The sequence below is a fragment of the Thunnus maccoyii genome, chromosome 13 (assembly GCF_910596095.1).
Source record: "Thunnus maccoyii chromosome 13, fThuMac1.1, whole genome shotgun sequence".
In the NCBI taxonomy this organism is placed as follows: Eukaryota; Metazoa; Chordata; class Actinopteri; order Scombriformes; family Scombridae; genus Thunnus; species Thunnus maccoyii.
Window position 1 is genome coordinate 28,220,411 of NC_056545.1, and position 18,000 is coordinate 28,238,410.

The following is an 18,000-nucleotide window of genomic DNA, read 5'->3' on the forward strand; positions in this document are numbered from 1 at the left end:
TTTAATATAGACTGATCTGTTCATTTTAATACATTTATATTTATTGAAAAGTGATATCTGTACACATAGAGCCCCAGAGGCAGCGCTGTTGTTCTGTCCAGTAAAAACATGAAGCTTCACTTTACATTCAGACAAACTGATGTGGCAGCTACAATTGTTAGATTTCATCTGCGAGACCAACATTTATCTTCCAAAATGAATTATATCATATATCAAAATGCTGCGGAGACATTAGAGCCAGCAGTAAATTACCAAAGAGCTGCACAGATCAGCTCATCGGATCATGTTCTCCCCGGGATGATGACGGACATGGACGGGTCGATCATCAGGCTGGGCTGCTAGCAGCTGAGATGACTGGCTGGTACCCGACCAGCAGCTCCTCACATCTCCAAATATGTCTGAGCAGACTTTCAAACAGGCGTTTTTTGGATAAACTGGCCACATACTGGGAATCTACACGATTACTTTCTTGCCTGAAAAAATATTAAAACTTAATGAAGTGACATATTAACAGTCCTACAGCTAATCTACACCATCACTGCCAGTTGGTACAATGCATTCTGGGGTACTTAGTTTCGGCGGCCTTCCTCTGGTTTTGGCCGACCAACAGTGTACCTTCATCACTCAGTCAGCCAGCCACTCAGTCACTCACTCACTCACTCACTCACTCACTCAGTCAGTCTCGGACATTTGCGTTTATAGGGCTGGTCCAGCCAAAACCACCAGTTTTATTATCCTGTAACTCAAAGTTGTACCTCTGACAAAAAGATTAAAAATATCTCTAACAGAGAGGCAGCAGATTCATCATCCTATCCCAAATTAAAGTGTCTGCATGCACACAAAGTAATAATTAGAAGCTTAGGGCTGAAATAACAACTATTTCCATCATCGATTAATCTGCAGATTATTTTCTCGATTAATAATTTAGTCTGTGAATTGTCAGAAAATATTGAAAAATGCCCCCTACAATATCCCACAGCTTAAGGAGAAGTATTCAAATGTCTTTTTTTGTCTGACCAACAGTTCAGAACCCAAACATACACCGTTTACTGTCATATGTGTCAAAGAAAAGCAGCAGATCTTCACATTTGAGAAGCTGGAACCTGTGAATCTGGCATTTTTATTAGTAAAATGACCAGAACAATTAATTGATTATCAAAATAGTTGCTGATTAATTTTCTACAAACAATTCTATAAATTGTTGCAGCTCCAAACGGCAGCAAAGCAGGTCTCGCTAATATTTCTTCTGCCAACTTCTATCTGTTTGGTTTCTTCTGGTGTAATGCAAACTTCTTATCACTGCCATTTGGAGAATATCCCTAATGCATTTGTATTTTATTATACCTGTCCATTCATCTTGTGAAAAGCTCACACAATCTCAATGCCTCATAATCAGACTGAGGTGGATTCAACAAACAAAATCTAAAAGGAATAATTACTTTCACTTCAACCCATCTTTTAAGTCTATTTAGACAGCAGTTGGTTGAAGGTCAGTGTGATAATGCCTAACAACAAATTGCAATGTTTTTTTTAATTCAAGTCACTCTGTCAAATTAACTGTTGTCTTTTAATCCCTTTGTCGGGCTGCCTCAGAAATCAGGTGATTTTCAAAGGCAGGCTTTTTCAGTGATAACGTGTTGGTGTGTTTTCTTCCCACATAACTACCAGCACTCAAAAACCCAGTGAATCAAACAGGTTTAGGTGCTGGTTTGTTTTTGTGATTTTTGCAGATACATAAATGTCTGCAACACTGTCAGAAGTTCAAGGTGGGTTGAATGATCATGAGATGAGTTGTTTACAAATGTTTTATAATGTTATAGTTAGAAATACATGTGTGTGTTAAAGTTAAGGTAGATTTGATCAGATTTTAGTCACTACATTTTAGATTCATGCTAGCCGTTCTAATATTAATATTTTGACATTTCTGATCCTAGGTTTACCTGGATATTTCTCCCATTTAAAAAACAAAACATTGTTTGACTTCGTCTTTACTTAATCCACTATAAATTAAACAACTGTTTTAATCAGCTGTAGCTGCAATATAGCCTCCGGCCAGCAGCGGCAGCACTGCTGCTGCGCAACAGCAACATCACTTGAGGGGCGACGAAGATATGCAGCATCATCTGTGGCTGAACCATCCAAACCGTGTTTTTTGGTTTTTTGTTTACTGTTTTTTTTTTTTTTTTTTTTTTTACTGTTTATTTTAAGTCGCTGCAGAAGATGCCTAGAAGATTTCATACCAAAAGTAAGTTTGTATTTTCAACAAGAAACTTGTTTAAGAGAGAAACGTGCAGGTTCCAATTCCACCTGTTAGCTATGTTAGCTAAGGCTAACTCCTTAGCTTAGTTAACACTCTCCTGTCCAAGTATCATCATCAGCCTTTCATTTACTGTTTTAACAATTTACATGTGTGTGCTGTTCACAACAGTTAAATGGCTAGAGTCCTGTTTAAATTAGCAAGTTTATACATCCATGACAAATATGCTGACTGTGCTTGAATTCTTCCAAACAGCTGATTGGCTGGGATTCCACTATAATGCCATTGGGCGCCAGTCTCGAAACCGGTGAAATCGTTAAAACCATAGGTTAAAACGCGGGCGATTCAAAAGATAAAAAGCAGCGCGGTGTATGTATGGAATCAAATAAAGGTCATTAATATTTTGAGATTGTGAAATAGTTTGTGAAAAGATGAAGTTCTGCAGCTGTCGAAATATTTTGTGCATGTGTCCAATTGGTCAAATGTAGAGACAATCTGTCCAATCAGAGGGCAGATAGTTGCGTTGCGTTCATCACCCTGCAGGTCCTGAAAAATGGACGACAGTACGGGCTCTCCCGCAACTCAGGTGGGTATAATTGTACTTGAGGATGCCATTGATAATAATGGTAAATATCTGATGTGTCGTGTATTTAGTTTGTAGTTAGTTTGCTGTTATTGTAAGGCAACACAGTTGTCAAAATGCATATTTTCAAGTTCAGGAAGGCTGCTTTATGTATCCAGAATAGAACAGTAATGCAGCTTTAGGATGTTCTCAAATGTCCGCTAGTGTTAACAAGTAGCAGCATTAACGCTGGCAAGGAACTTTTCAAGCTGAAGGCAAACCAATTACTCGGCCGTATTACATACTGTCGCTCTGCTTTAACATGTTTGATTAAATGGCCAGTGTTTAAGATTTAGTGGCATCTAGCAGTGAGAAATGAAGACAACTCCCCTCACCCTCCCCTTCCAAGCATGTAGGAGAACTTAAGGTGGCCACAAAACTCACAAGAGGTCCTCTCTAGAGCTAGTGTTTAGTTAGTCCATTCCGGGCTACTGTAGAAACATGGCAGTGCAACATGGTGGCTTCCGTGGAAGGTGACCCATTCCCTATGTAGATATCAAGGGCTCATTCTAAGGTAACAAAAACACAATGATTCTTATTTTCAGGTGATTATACACTAATGAAAACATACTTTTGAATATTATATTCCATTTCTGCCAAGTCCATTCCGCTAGATGCCACTAAATCTTACACACTGGTCCTTTAAATAATGTAAACATTGCTAAGCTAACCATTAAAACATGCTCTTGAGAAAATTGCCCTGAGCGGGACAGTTGTATAACCAGATGGATCAGCATTTGATGTTATTGTAGGACTATAATGTGTTGCGCTGCCATTAATGATGTTGAAACTTTATTTCTAAGATCTTTCTAATAAGAGTAGTATCCAGTCTTCCCTTGTGCCACAAGTAAGTTGCTACAGTAAATACATCTGTGAGAAGCAGCGCTGTATTAGCAGATAGCATATCTGCAGCTTTGTACGACCTGATAATAACACCCTTTTGCTAGTAGACATGTGTTTCCTTTCTCATATTTCAGATACAGAAAGAGGCCAAAGACTACAGCTCCGTTCCACAAGTTCAGAGGGCCATGGTAATAAAATGAGTGTTATCAGGACCTAGGATTCCACAACTTTGATCCAGAAGGCCAGATGATCCACATCAGTTTAGTTTGCTGTCTGCTGTACCAGCCTTGACCACTCAGGAGCCACTGTAGACACACAGACTGCACTGCTGTACAAGAGGTGGTTGTTACACTTAAGTCATACATACAAAATATGAATATTGTTCATCCAGTTAATCTATTTGGCATAAGTGTCAGTGCTGCTCTCTGAAAACAGAAAAGTAACAAAGTATTTCAAAACAATACAGGCCACATCTGTGTATTATTAATGTTTCCAAACAGTAACTTTTCTTTTTTTTTTCTCTTGGCATGTAAGGATTCAATATGTGGATTCTTTGAGATTTTTAATTGTATTTTTTCCAGAGGCCGCAGAGACAGAGGATGACCCTGCATCAGATGAAGACCACCTGTGAAATATCCACAGTCACCCACCACATCAGACTACATATTTGCCATATTAAATTGCCATCTATATAGCTGTTCATTTTTATTTGTGACTTGTAATCCAAACTTCTGTGTATATTTATTCTTGAGCCAAATAAATTTTTACAACTGTAAAAAGTCATAATTCATCTTGTTTAACCTCTTAAAGACTGCATGGCATGATTAAATGAAGGTGAGGGTCTAGTAATCATTGTTAATAGTACAATGGTGTAACAAACATGTATTTGTTCAGAAACAATTCACTGTAGTCACTTTATTGTTAAAAAAAACAATAGCACAAGAGATATTAGATAGCAAATAAAATGTACATAAATAACCCATTTACAGTATAAAGCACCCCAAACTATTTACCATTGAAAAAATGGAATTAATTGCTTTCTGTAACACTCTGGATATCAGATTCTCCAGAAACAGCAGTTTGGGATGAAAAGTATGTGACCTGGACCAAGAGTTCCACACTGCCATGCAAATACTGTCTGTTATCCTCTGCTGTGTCTGGCAGGTCAGCTGTTACCTGGGTGTCACTCCTGATCCTCTATGCTAATTTACAAGCTTACTAACTTTACCTAAGCTAATAGCTAACGCTAACTTAAGCTTAGTAAGCAAGTCAATATGAACCTGATACTATCTTCAAATTTACAATGAAGCTTCTGTAATCTCACAGGAGCTAGACTGTCCTAAATCCACAAAATTGTAAATACAAAGAAGTGGGCCAGCATTCATGTCTAACTGTGTAATTACGATATATGTCTCCATTCTTGGTTTGCCTTCAGCTTGAAAAGTTCCTTGCCAGCACTGATGCTGCTACTTTGGTAACGCTAGCAGATGTTTGTGAACATCCAAAAGCTACATTACTGTTCTACTCTGGATACATAAAGCAGCCTGTCGTCCATCTCTCAGGACCTGCAGGGGGATGAATGTAAAGGAACTATCTGCTCTCTGATTGGACAGATGAACTCTGCGTTTGACCAATCAGATTCAGCTGTAAAAATGGTCAAAATTCATACTAGTAACTTGTAGTTTGTGGCTTGTAACTTCAGTGTCGCATACACAGGTAGGAAATTTGTGTGTCCATCTCTCAGACTTTGAAATCTCACTGACGAAAATTTTCCTGCACAAATTACACATGCAAAATATTTCTACAGCTACAAAAAGCTTTTACACGTGCAAATTATATCTGACCTTTGCTGTTTTCTTTTGTTCATTAAAAATAATCTAATGACTTGACACAGCACTCTTTTTCTCACAGAGAACTAGCTAGCATACTAAACTAAACCCAACTGATTAGGCAACTTACTAAGTGAACTAATCTGACAGTTAGTAGTTATATTATTTGGTTATAGACTCTTTCTTTCAGTATTTCTAGAAGATATATTTTAATATGTTGCTATAGCCTATAAAGAAAATACAGTTGTGTCGACACGGATACAGTAGTGCACAGAGGGGAGAGCCAGGATGGCGCCACTCTAAGACACTCTTTCTGTGCACTGGTGAATCTCTTTTTGTTCAAGGCTTGAATTTGTTTGCCCAAAAGCAAGAAGCATGTGAATAGTTTTTCTAATGTTAAGAACAATACTTTGAGGTTTGTTTGAGAAACTTTGACCCATTTTTGACTTTTTTTCTGTGGGTTTTTCTGTCGGACTTTGCCTATGACAAGCTAACGCTGTTGCTAAAGCTACCCGTTGTCTGCTTGCTAGCTTGGTATCCCAACTTGCAAAAAAATAACTCACTCTGCCGACATGCCGACTACTGGGGAGAAAATGGAAGTGGAAGGGGCAGTGGAAAATCTTGAACGAGTTCATGACTATGCCAAAAAACAAACTGTGGCTATTGAAATTCTAGCAATAGCCCACAGAAAAAAGCACAATGCCAAAATGATCCCTCCAATGCTGTTCTGCTTGTTGCGATTAATGAGATTTCTGAGTCACAACGCTACTTCATGGAGAAACTGGAATCCATACAGAAGAGTGTTTTCCAAAACCTGGACAATATCCAAACTCTCTCTACTACAGTGCAAGCTGCAGAGAAGAAGGTAGGGGAGCTGTCATCAAGAGTGGATCCCTTGGAGCTCCAAATTAATACTTTGTCTGCTGAAAATAAGAGGTTGCTGGAAAAAATGAATGACATGGATGTTTATTCCAGGCGCTGGAACTTGAAGATCTCCAGGGTTCCCAAGTGCGAGGGTGACAATGTTAAAATGACTGTGATCGATCGTTTCTCCTGTTCTCACAAACTTTCTTCTAAAGACAGTGGATATCGCCCACAGACTGTGTCCACGGATGAGGAAGGAACTGCCGCATTGCATCATACATCAGTTCTCTTACTGAGCACACAGAGATCAAGTCTGGGTAGACACTAAGAACTGTGAGATTCTCAAGCTGAAGAAACTAAAGATATCGGAGGACTTATATGACGGATGCAGGAGTCAAGCTGCGGCCACTGATGGAGAGGCGAAGAAACAAAACAAAAGAGCAGGCTTTAGTGGTCCATTTACTGTCATTGCTGGTAAGAAGGTCTTTATAGAGGATTTGACATGAAGGGACTGTATGATTAAGCAGAAGCAGTTGTTTGGGGAAACTTAAGTTTAAAGTATGTAGGCTGTCTTATAAACTACATGCGTTCTTATTCTCATTTTCCCTCTACTTTCCTTCTTTTTCTGAAAACAAAAGATGGTATAAGGATATTTTTTGGTTTTTCCTTTTATGGAAGGATAGCTTTAGATCTTTAACTTTGTTCATAGGTTCTTGTGAATACTTGCATTACCATTCTTACTGATAAAAAGATGGATACATATTTTTCTATTTTTTTGTAACGTGATTCAGTTTTATCTGATTCTCTCAAGTCACTTTCTTTAATGTTAGCTTAATCTAAAAGTTGGGCTTTTGAATTCAAGTTTTGCACATTTCTCTCAACCTTATTTTGTAGCTATCAAAATAAAGATGTCTGTTTTTTTACAAGTAACACATTCATCCTCAAAAGATGAAGCATTCTGGCATAATCAGTGGGGAGGGAAAACTATATTTTCATGTGGCTCTAATATCTCATGGAGTGTTTTAACTTTGTTCCATCCTAAATTCAAGAGGGAGGTTTTGTATGCAGAATTATTGGATTCTGGCAGATGGATTTTGGTGGTAATTAAATCTGGTGATAATTTATTTTGGTAAATGTTTATGATTTTAATGCAAGAAACTTTAACATTACATTCCTTCAATTTTTGTCAAAAAATTGGCAACAAAGAAACAAATTTCCCTCAGCATCTATAATTGTTGGCAGTGACTTTACTGAGGCTCCAAATTTATGTATAGACAGATAACCTACTAGAGGAAATCTAGATCATTTTAACCCTGTTATATATGATTTTGGTGGTAGGCTATCCTACTAGATGCTCTAAGAATTATACACCCTCATGAAACAAACCTCTTTACTTGGTTCAAAGCAGAATTAACACAAAAATCCCATTTAGATTTGTGGATTATTTCTGATAATTTGGCCTCTTTGATCCAAACACGTAATATTACTGCTGCTCCTTTAACAGACCATGCTTGAATAGATATTTCTTTCACATATTCAAATTCTACTCTTTGCAACAAACCTGGATATTGGAAATTAAATTCTTCCTTTCTACAGCAATCAGCTTATTGCTCAGGTATTAGGCAAATTATTAAATTCCAGTCAATGTCTGAAGTTATGCCCATGTGAAAATGAGAGTTATTCAAATATGAATGTCAAAGTTTCTAAATATGATTTGTGAAGCAGCAGTCAGATGATCAAAACAAGGCTCATGTTGACAATATAAAAGATGTAAATGATATATTAAATATACCTTTCCCAAGCAATGAGGATAAAGAGAGGTTACACTTATTACGGTAAAAATTTGGTATTTTTTTCCAGACAAAAGCGAAAGGAGCTTTTATAAAATTCATCTCTCTTTTTTAATCTGGAGAAAGAACGTGGTGAGGCAAGGAAAATGTATGCATTATATATTGATAACAGTCTTTCTAAGAATAAAAAGGGGCCATCTCCTCATTTATTTATTTAAGTTATACACTTCCTCCTTTGACTCTCATGCTTGTCTTGTTTTTTGACAAAGTAAACCCATTTATCCCAAAAATCTCCAGAGAAAATTGTGAACTCCGTGAAAGTCCAATTTCATTAGAGGAACAACAATCTATTATTACAAAAATGCCACTGAATAAAAGTCCTGGTTCAGATGGATTGCCTTATGAATTCTGTATAACCTTTTGTGAGGATTTAAAACACATTATTGCAAGCCTTTGTAGATTGTACCTAAAAATAATGAGTTAACTGTTTCTATGATCCCAGATCTTCTAATCTTGATAATTGGTGACCTATAACCTTGCTTAATTTGCACTACAAATTACTTGCTGTACTGTATGTTAAAAGATTAAAATTATGTTTAGAGTAAATTATTTCTACAACGCAGTTGTGTTTTATGAAAGGTCGGCACATTTCTAATAATATCTGACTTGTCTTAGACATTTTAGATTACCCAGAATTATTTGGTGACAAGTCATTGTTCTTACATTTGGAAGTTTTCGATACTGTTGAACACTCATCAAGTGTATTTTTGAGGCTTTACAATATTTTGGGTTTAAAGAGAAGTTCAGGAATATGATAACTACACTCTATACTAACATTAATAGTAATCTTGTTTTAATGTCAACCATGGGATTAGACAAGGATGCCCTATCTCACTGTTTTTGTTTTTAATTGCTGCTGAACTTCTCAATTTGTGTATTATCAGTTGCGTAAGTGTAGTATTAAGATAGATGACAGTGTTCTCACCATTAGCCAGCTGGCTGATGATACCTTCAAAATGAGATTTAAGTATCCATTATTATAGATGCCTTAAAATGTTTTCACTTGCATCTGACCTCACTATTAATAAAGATACAGTAATTGTGAAATAATGACAATTCTGCGCAATTCTGATATCCTTTTAGTAGAGGATTTTTACTCTTTTACCAAAAGTTGAAAAGTCAAAATCTATTTTTAACTGTTGGTTACAAAGAGGCCTTTCTGTTATGGGCTGTGTTTTACTTTCTAAGGTGGAAGGTTTATCTAGATTGGTGTATCCAGCTTTATCTTTATATGTTGATGAGAAAATGTGTGCAGCTGTTGACTCACTCTTATTCAAATCCATTTGGAAATATAAGACAGTATGTAAAGAGGAAAGCATTTTTCAGACAATACTCAGAGGGTGGTTTTAGTATTTTAGATTTTCAGACTATTAATAGTATATTTAAGATTAATTGGCCAAAACTTTGTTTAGTTCATAATAATTCCCCCTGAGTTTTTTATTCCAACTTTGTGTTTGATCAGTGTGGTGGATTAAAGTTCTTGCTTTCCTGTAATTTTACTTCAGATAAATTACCTGTTAAACTTGCCATCTTCCATAAAAAAGCCCTTGACACATGGAAGACTGCTTTCAAGCACAATTTCTCCCCACATGGGTGTATCTTATCTAACAATCAACACGTTGTATACAAAAATAAGACCCTACTTTTTAAGGACTGGTATGACCAAAGTATTGTGTTTATTACTGAACTTTTAAATGTTATGGGGAACCTAGCTACCTATGAAGAATTCATCCAACAGAGAATATCAGACATTTCTCACTCTCAGCAATCCAGAGAATCCAGAGAATCCACTAAATTGCTGTCTCTCACTAAAGCATCTGTATCATATGAACATTTTCTCAGGGCTAAAAGTACAACGAAAGTGCAACAACAAATTCCATGTACAACTCACAAATGGATATCAGTAAGGCGAAAATGCTGCAAATGTGTGACAAACCAGTAGTTTGTCCTGTGTTGAAACTTCAGTTGTGTCTCATGCACTCAGATCTCATACCAACTGTCTAATACAATATCTTAATTAAGAGTCTCTCCTAGAACCATGTATCCGTCCTGAACTGTCACAGTATGGACGTTACGGTTCGGTGCATGGCATGCAGTCGTACAAAGAATACGCTCTGTGACCCGAACAGTTAATGTCAAAGACATGCACTAACTACAAACAAACAAAAAAACAAACTCATGGCATTTTGTAAAGGACTAACATTAGCTAACAAATGAAGACCACAACAAAGTGTATCATCATTACTCTGCAGAACAAACCTGAGCACATCCGGTGCCTACACCAGATATGGCACCACCACTGAGCTATTTTCAATGGAGTGAAAAGGTGCCACCTTTGAGTTTGGAATCCAGTTCCTTTAATACACCCATGGTGGATCTGATAACATTAACAGTGGCTCAGTTCCATTCAAATGTCCGAGTAAGGCATGCTGGTGAACTATCATGCACTCTACCAGGGTCATGAAATTAGAAAAACTGAATGGGATTTGTCCATTAGCAATATTATTAATTGCACTTGTGCCTCTCCTGTACTGCAATGAAAAAAGTCTGTTTCCTATTGAAAGCTTAACAGTAGTGTGACAATGTTATAATGTAGTGATTTTCTTATTACACACGAAACACATGACTGTATAAAAACAATTGATGTAGCCACGCCCTAAAGCATACCCTGCTTTATCGTCAACTTTAAATTAAATAGGGCCATAGTTTACAAAATGAACATCATGCTGTATTGAAGAAGACTTGATAATAGTGATTGAGATCATAAACTCATTAGGAAAGTGTTTACTGAGGTAATAAATCAAGTGAGAAGAAGGGTCATTTTCTCATAGACTTCTATACAATCGGGCTTCTTTTTGGAGCCAGTGGAGTCGCCCTCTGATGGCCATTAGAGAGAATGCAGGTTTAAGGCACTTCCGCATTGGCTTTACTTTTCAGAGCCAGAGCTGCCTGCTTGGTTTTGATTCATTTGTAAGTCGTGTTTACAGCTATTTCAGCTGCATTTTGCCTGAAACTTGATGAAAACTATCTTCACTTTTCATGCTATTTGAACCATTATGGTTCAATATCAAAGATAGGAGACTATGGTGAAAGACAAAATCTAAGGAAAAAAATTTCCTTAGACCTCATTTTACCAACTTTTTAGGAAAATGTTTAGGAAATACGGTTCAGGATGACATCTGAGTCAGAGAGTGAAAACCTTTTACATCTCAATGTAACTAGTCAAACCATGAACAAATCACAAATTCACAGTCATAAATAGCCTAATCAATGTTTTGAATCATTGATGTAACAATATTGGGATGTTGATATTCAGTTTCTTTATATGTAACACTTGTTTTTTCTAAAGTGTCTGACCAGTGTTGGTGTACTTGTTCATATACAGGATACAAACACTGTTGTGATTTGACTGAGGCTATGGATCAGAGAGTTTTACTGTGCAGAGGTGCTCTCCTTTGGTGCAACACACAGCTAGAAGGCAGTTTTCCTTTATGAGCAAATTACTTTTTGAGTGAGTTTTTTCCTTATCCAGGATAAACTGCTTAATTAACATTGTCTGTTGTTGTAGAAATCACATGCACATTGCCTCTGGCCCTGCTGTCCTCACCAACCAGCTCCAGCACTGGACCAGTGAAGACTGATACGATGGTGTTTGGATGCCATCAGCAGGATGCCATCAGCAACCTTCTTAATAAGCATAGCTTGTGGATGGGAACTTTGATGTTGCAGTTTATACTCCTTTAGAATAATAAAGCTGAGCTCCTACAGCAACTACAACCTCACAAGGTTGTTGCCATGGTTGTGAGTTTGCTAGGCTGTGGCAGATATGGGCTTTGCTGTGGCTGTTATGATTACCTAAGCTGTGACACAGCACGACCTCTGCATGTAGCACTAACTACATGCAGAGGTTGTGCAGGTGCAGTGAAGTGACATTGTTGAGCTGTCTGAGCATTGTGGTGAAGCTATTTCTTGACTCCTGTGGTGTTTGCAAGTAACACAGCTGCCATGTCTGATGGAAGTACCAGGTTCAAATCCTGGCAGGAGTGTCTGGCTTTACAATGCTGTCCTGGTCAGTGTTACTATCATAAGTACTCAAAAAGGTAGCCAGTCATGATCCCAGCCATACAAAATATCCATAGCTACAATCACAGCCATAGCTTTAGTCATAGCCATAGAGTCCAAAGTGGCATTTCAGAGCCCAGTTGAATGCAATAAGATAAATATAAATAGCCATAGAGTCCAAGTCATGATATTGTGTCCAGACTAGCCTCTGTTCCACTAGCCTCTGTAACTCAGTGCAATCTGTCATTCAGTATTTCTTTCATTCATCTATGAAAAAATGACACATGTTCCTGTGGTTTAATTTCCCTTTTCCAAGACAAATTGGCATCCACTACACAACTTGCTATCACGAGTTGAAAAGAAAAGTTGAAAAGAGTGAAACACTAATTACTTTGTGAGTTTCCATGAGCTCCCTCCCTCTATTGAAGTATTTTTTTTCAACTTTTTTGTTCAACTTTTTATATTATATATAAAATTTACAGACATGTCTGAAGTAACCGCAACCCTTTGACCCGCTCACGGTCTCTGCGCGTCTGCTGAGCCGTGACATTTACGACGGCCTGCGGCTGATGGGAAATGCTGTGAGCTTTGAAAGAACAGAAGTATTGCATAAACAACTTTATTATATATATTTTTTAGAAAGATACCATCCTCATGTAAACATATGGAGTGAGGAACACTACGTAAGGCAGGATTTTTAGTCATAAATTACTACAAATGTCTTGGATTTTTCTTAATTGTGGAACAGAACCTGGAAGTTTAAGTTTCATTTTGCAACTCTATTGGCAAAAGTAGAGTTTCAGAGTCCAGCACACAGCCAGGAATAATCTGCCACAGCAAAAAGAGGCACACTCATTCACTAAAACACATTTGTGTCCTTGAGGTATATTAAACATGTTTAATGTAATAAGATTAATATAAAAAAATATATCTGATTACAAGAAATATATCTGATTACAAGAAGAATCAGATATTATTATTCTGGAAACAGCAGTGAGTGTTGTTAGAAGACCTGGGTTCACTCAACCTTATTGACTGTGACAAGAGTATTTTCCATATGGATCCTTTGTTGTCTGAGCTTCTACGCACTTTGAAACCTGATACACTGTCTCATCTCCAGCCACGATGGTTCACATCTATTTGAAGATCAATAATCTCTGTTTATGAGTTTTTAATCATCATAAGACCCAACAAGTAATATGAGTTTGAGATCTAATGTATGTGAGACTGTATGTTGTCCTTGTTTTAACCTAGTTTAAAAAAATACCAAGTCAAGAGTTATTATCTGTATTGCTGTGTGTTTGTGTGTGTGTGTGTGTGTGTGTGGTTTGTGTGTAACCACCTTTGAGTTGGCCTTTTGATAGACCTATCTTGTGGGGTTGCTAATGTTTATTGGGCATTAATTATCATTATTGGCAGCAGCATCCCCTAATTTTACTCATTATTTCTATTGACTTGAAGTGGGCCATGGAGCCAAGTTCTGTGATGATTATAGAGTAGAAACAGTGGCAGTTCATACAGTCCATGATACTGATGGGCAGGCTTAATTAGTGGTTGAAATGATTTTCCAACAGCGTCCAAATTTGAACCCCATGGAGCCAATTCATGTCCTGCAGTTGTTGTTTGGGGAAAAGAACAACAGACAATTTGCACGCCTCAGTGAGCATGGTAATTATTCAAAAAAGTAGTCAAACATATTGACAAAATAAGTTTGCTGAAAGGTCAAATATACTGTATATATACTTGACGTCATACAGTACACGTGTGTCCATACACACATTCTCTTTTTAATTCTGACATTTCATAATCACAGCAAAACCAGAGAGAGAACTGTTTCAGTGAGAGCCGGATTATGTGTTTTCCTCCTACATAACCAACAAGGTTCCAAAATCCCAGTTTAAAATAAGTTTAGGAGCTGATTTGTTGTGATTTTTGCATGTACATTCAAAAGTAGTATGATTGATCATGAGATAGGATGTCCTGCTGTATAATGTCTTTTCTAAGCTCTGATTCATACCTTCAAGCGGAAGAAATGTCCCATAACACATAATGTATCTTACATATGCACATGTACCGCACCATACATCCATGACCACATCCCACAGCTTCTATAAAAGTAGGACTGTTGGGCAGGGGAAGTTGCTTGGCCTCAATCAGACACATTTGGTGTAGGAGACTGTGGCATGATCACAGCTCTCCCACTTTCTTTGTTGAACCTTTGTAGAAAGTGGGAGAGCTGTGTCTCGATCACAGCTCCATTTTTAAAAAAACAAACAACACATGAGGAATTATAAGTAATGTTCTTGTTGCTTTTGCAAATTTAAAAGTAACATCTGTGCCTTCAGTTTACTCTCTGTCCTATCAGCTTTTTCTCATTTAGTTCCATTCAAATGTCCAAATAAGGCATACTCATAAACCATCACGCCACCATACATGCTGTGATATGTTCTGTTGTGACAGAGGTTCTTATGTAAGCATTAGCATGTTAATTTTGGATTCCTGCCATGTATTTGTGGTACATTATACAAATTAAACAAAAAATTCAGGATAAATAGTGAATGAATAAGCTTGTTTTGATTCATGCATAAGCTTGTCTTGTTTACAGCTATCTCAACTGTCTTTTGCCTGAAATGTGATTAAAGCTGTCTTCACCTTTCAGGCGGTGTGAATCTTTATGGATCAGGAATGAACGTTGTAGACAGCATAAGACAGTAAACTTATAGCACTCAAGTCCCATCTTCAAGTTAACATGCTATGCTATGTGAAACACTGAGTCAAGTTCATTTATATAACACACTTATAAACACCTATGCCTAAAAGTCATTTGCAAGAAAAATTCCCAATTGTTCCTAAAATTTGGTCTCATTTGATTGTAATTTGATGACATCACCATGGGCTTGAATAAATTAAAGGAATTTTTCACTATCATCTCACATTTTATAGGCTAAATTATTATGGAGAAAATAATTGTCAGGTTAATCGATACTGAAAATAATCCTTAGTTGCAGCTCTAGTGTCTATATCTTACTCCACCACATACCACATTATATTAACATTTAATTTTTTCTGTTGTTGTAGAAACCACATGCCCATCACCTCTGGCCCTGCTGTCCTCACCGACCAGCTCCATCACTGGACCAGTGAAGACTGATCCAACAACCTGCTGAATAACACCTAGCTCAAGCTTGTGGAACGGGACTTGATGCTGCAGTTTACAACTCCTTTAGAATAAAAGGACCAAGCTCTGACACCAGCTACAGCCATTTGCTGTTGTGAGCACTGCACAGGTGGGTACACACTTTGCTGTGGGGTTGGCGCTGAAATGCCACTCAGTTGAGTGTATATAGAGGTTGACCTACAAAAATTTAGTGCAAAAATTCTTCAATGACATAAAATTGTGGTAATGTTAGTTTTGGCATTACCATTCTGCTTGGCATTGATTCTTGACTCCTGTAGTGTATGCAGGTAACACAGCTGCCATGTCTGATGGAAATACCAGGTACAAATCCTGGCGGGAGTGTCTGGCTTCACAATGCTGTCCTGGTCAGTGTAACTATCATAAGTACTCAAAAAGGTAGCCAGTCATGATCCCAGCCATACAAAAATCCATAGCTACAATCACAGCCATAGCGTTAGTCATAGCCATAGAGTCCAAAGTGGCGTTTCAGAGCCCAGTTGAATGCAATAAGATAATTATAAATAAATGTATGTGGTCCGCAGGTTTGAATCAATGAGCTCTAACTACCAGCTTTGCCTCTCGGAGCTGGTAGTTAGCTAAAAGACCAGGCAGGAAGCATTGTGGATCATTTGAAGCCGATAGATGGCAGAAGAAAGAGTGCATGGTTTCAACTATGCAACTCATAAATGTTACACAATCTCTTTTCCCCTCACCTTTCAGTTGAGTCAGCTTTTGGTGTTTATCAAAAAATGTGTACTTTAGAGATGTGTGACGGGAACTCAGACCCTCTGCAGCTGCAGTGGCTGACTCAGGAAAACGTCTCTCGGAGCACAGCCTGTTCCAAGTTCACGCTGCTGGCAATTTGCAGCCACTGCATGAATAGAAAGTAGTGGAGGGCATTCTTCACATAGCCATTCTGAATACACATTTAACATCTTTGTTCATGTGAGTCTTTAATCCTCCTTGAAGTGAATATCAATTAACAAGCACCACTTTATAGTCAGGTTTGAGAATAGTTGGTTTGGGGTGGGGGGGGGGAGTCCTGCCCTTGCTTGTGTGTTTTTTATGGTCAGATAAAAGTTGTGCAGTGAGAAAAATGCCATCTGGGCTCTGTGCCAGGGGCTGGTGTTTCACAGCAGCTACCGCCTCACACCGGGATGTGATGAGAAGCTTGGTGGGAGAGGGGGACTGAGGTGAGGAGGGGGTGCCTCTCAAGGTACCACTTCCATGGAGACCCAGCTGGGCCAAGCAAGACTTCCATCAGTGGACAAACAAAAGGTGAGGTGGCTGTCTGACTGCCTCATTACTGGAAGCCCAGCAGCCGCCACCAAACTGCTGAGATCTGCTTCTCTGGGCCGTCAGTGAGGGCAACACTAATCAACGTCTTGTGGTAATGAGCGATGTTGAGCATAAATCTTTTCTCATGGGATTGGATGTGTTGTTGCTGTTGGCTCGGTTGCCTAGGAAATAAGCATCTCACTGTAAGCAGCAGGCTGCTGTCTGTTTGCGCTTCTCCTCAAATCTTTTGTTTGTTTTTGAGTTAACGCCAACCTCAAAACTGGGCACGCTTTCTGTAACTTACCTTTGTTTTGTTCAAAGACTTTTTCTTGCCTTTTCGACTTTTATGAGTCTATCAACTTGGTATTGTTGAGGAGATCTGTTTTCTGCATTCTTTTCTTTGCCAAGTTCAAGAAGACAAGGGAGAAAAAAACACAATATTTGCCACCTCATACCTGACCATCCCTCTCACCACTTCTTGTTCTCTGTCTGTTCCCTCTAATCATAGACCCTGTGACATTGGCTGAGAAAGACTCAAGTGCCACCAGTCTTCCTTCCAAACACACAGTGTGGTACTGTGGTCATGATGTGAATTCAGTCAGCATGTGGGAAGAGCCCAACATGTATTTGCCCAGATAAGACTGCAACAGGATGAAGTGCTGACATCACAAGATGGACACAGAGGATTATGGGATTTTAGTAGCTGTTGCAGCTACTTTGGTAATGCAGACTGTACATAACCTGTTGTGGCTCTTCAGTTGACCACTGATGAACATATAGTGATGCCTGCTTTGTATCATCAATATTGGAGAGTTCATTGTTTTCACTATTTTCACTGAAATCTCCTTTTATCTGAATACAGTGACACTATAAAGACATATACAAACAAGCCTAAAGACAGTTTTGACTTTGGCACTGAACACTTCATCCACCAGCCGCAAGAGGTTGGTTTAAAAATAGCTAAGGAAGTGAGGCATTCGATGAGAATAGCAGAGTCACTGATGATAGCAGGCATAAAGTTTGGATAGAGATGAAATATTCGTAAAAGCTGTATTTTAACTATACTCCCAAAATATTATTTCATCAAAGATATTTGTAGAACATTACATTCAAAACAACTTAAATAGTGTCAGCTCTTCCATATCTTTGAAGTGACAGCAAGTTCATTTTCTCACTGTGCTTTTATATCAATTAAAATCATTACTGCTTATGGCTAA

At 38.0% G+C, this 18,000-nt stretch overlaps 2 long non-coding RNA genes across 2 annotated transcripts; both read left to right on the forward strand.

The window, feature by feature from the left end:
• Positions 1–1,696: 1,696 nt before the first annotated feature.
• Positions 1,697–18,000, forward strand: LOC121910859. The gene is made up of 4 exons (XR_006099746.1): positions 1,697–1,766; positions 1,935–2,245; positions 15,406–15,614; positions 17,292–18,000. It is a non-coding gene; the product is annotated as an uncharacterized LOC121910859 (long non-coding RNA).
• Positions 2,262–4,501, forward strand: LOC121910860. The gene is made up of 3 exons (XR_006099747.1): positions 2,262–2,843; positions 3,857–4,061; positions 4,304–4,501. It is a non-coding gene; the product is annotated as an uncharacterized LOC121910860 (long non-coding RNA).